The following is a 1713-nucleotide window of genomic DNA, read 5'->3' on the forward strand; positions in this document are numbered from 1 at the left end:
GTGGCAGGTCCGCGCGGGGAGGGTCCGGGGAGGGGGACCCCGGCCCTCACAGGGGCACCGCGGTGGCTACCTCGCGATCGCGGCCGCCGCCTCCAGGAAGCCGCGGGGTGGTCGCGGGTGCGGGAACTCTCCGGTCTGGCCTCGCCGCCCGCCGCCTGAAGGGGGTGCACAGCAGTGGGAGCCGCTGTCACCGCTGTCACCGAGCCGCTGTCGCCGCCGCTGCCGGTTGTGCGTGCGTGTGTGTGCGCGCCTGTGTCCGGACGAGTGTGTGTCTGCGTGCGGCGCCCGGCCTTTACTATATACACCAAGGAGTGGGAGGAGGCGGGGAAGGGGAGGGCTTGGGGGAGGTGGCGGAGGAGGGGGAGCAGGAGGGGGGCGAGAGGGTACCCGAGGAGGCGGCGGCGGAGGAGGGACAGGTGATCTCGCCCATGGGGAGGGCGTGGCTGTGGGCGGCGCAGGGTGGCCCGAGGCGCGGGCCAGGGGAGGGGGAGACGGACACCGAGGACAGCCAGCAGAGCGGGAATCCTGCTGCCTACTGGCAAGCTGGGGACCATTCCAGACCCCACGATGAAGAGGAGCCAGAACGGAGCCCAGAAGAGAGGAAGTGGCTGGCTAATGGAGGCGGGAGAGGTGGGAAGGGCCCAGTGACCACCCCCTAAAATGTCACTGTGATACACGTAGAAGATCCTTCTCACAAGGTGTCAGAGTATTAAAGACAAAACGAGCCCACGGACATGATTTAATTTCCACAAACTTGCCTGAGAGTTGATTTATTTATTAATCTAACATTTCTTAAACACCTGGTGTTTGCCAGACACTGGGGCTGAGACGTAGAGTTACAGAGATGATTGAACATCCGGCTGCTAAACAGTAAATAAGTAATAGGTGTTAGTAGTCCTATTGATCATTTTAAAATAAAATAAAAAACCTAAATCCCATAAACGTTTTAAGAGAGCAAAGGAAGCAACTCCACTGCTTTAATTAATCCCTAAAGATGTAAAGATTGTTTTTCCTGGAAATCACAACAGGATGAAGATATTTGAGAGAGAATGGCAGAACTGAAGTTAGTTCCATCAGAGCGGAGTGCGTCTGAATCTAGCTCTCCTTTGCACGTTCAATCCCCCATCCCAGCACTGTGACTTGTAACCACAACTTCCCTCTTGCAGAATTTGAGGTGGCCACACAGAGTGTGAAAGACAGAGAGAGCAGCCTGGCAAGTTTAAAATTAGTAAAGCAGCCTGAACTTGTGCTCCAGAGGTTCTGTTCTAATCTTGCTGGGTTGCAAGCGTAATGGAGTTGAAACCAGGGCCACGCACGTTATGACTTCTAAGGGCACTTTTGCCTTTAATGGGTTCCCTCCTCCATTAAAAAAATACCTAAAAATTATATTTTACAACTGCTTTGGTATAAAGACAAATATATTAATATTATATATTAACATTTTCTTCAACGTAGAAGATCAATTTTTCTTCTGATTTCAAAAAAAACGAAAACATTTCTGTGGGCTCCTAAAAGTATTGTGGGCCCCGTGCACTGTGCCCACTGCTGCTAACAAAGAATTCGGCCCTGGTGGTACCATTCCTGGCTACGGAATGCCCACTTTTGAAAAAAAAAAAGTTAAGTTAAAAGGTACTCAGTTGACAGAGACACAGAAAGACACAATACACCTTTAAGAATTGATAGTAGGAATCGCGGTGCCTGGGTGGCTCAGTC

At 52.0% G+C, this 1713-nt stretch overlaps 1 protein-coding gene across 1 annotated transcript in view; it reads right to left on the reverse strand.

Annotated features, from left to right (window-relative positions):
• The window catches only part of RAI2 (retinoic acid induced 2), a 57541-nt gene extending 57265 nt beyond the window's left edge, over positions 1 to 276 (reverse strand). Inside the window, exon 1 of the mRNA XM_029930099.1 lies at positions 71 to 276. The gene's annotated coding sequence lies outside the window, so the exon portion shown is untranslated. The remainder of the gene's footprint in view (positions 1 to 70) is intronic.
• Between the last annotated feature and the right edge of the window lie 1437 nt (positions 277 to 1713).

The sequence above is a fragment of the Suricata suricatta genome, chromosome X (genome assembly GCF_006229205.1).
Source record: "Suricata suricatta isolate VVHF042 chromosome X, meerkat_22Aug2017_6uvM2_HiC, whole genome shotgun sequence".
NCBI lineage: Eukaryota > Metazoa > Chordata > Mammalia > Carnivora > Herpestidae > Suricata > Suricata suricatta.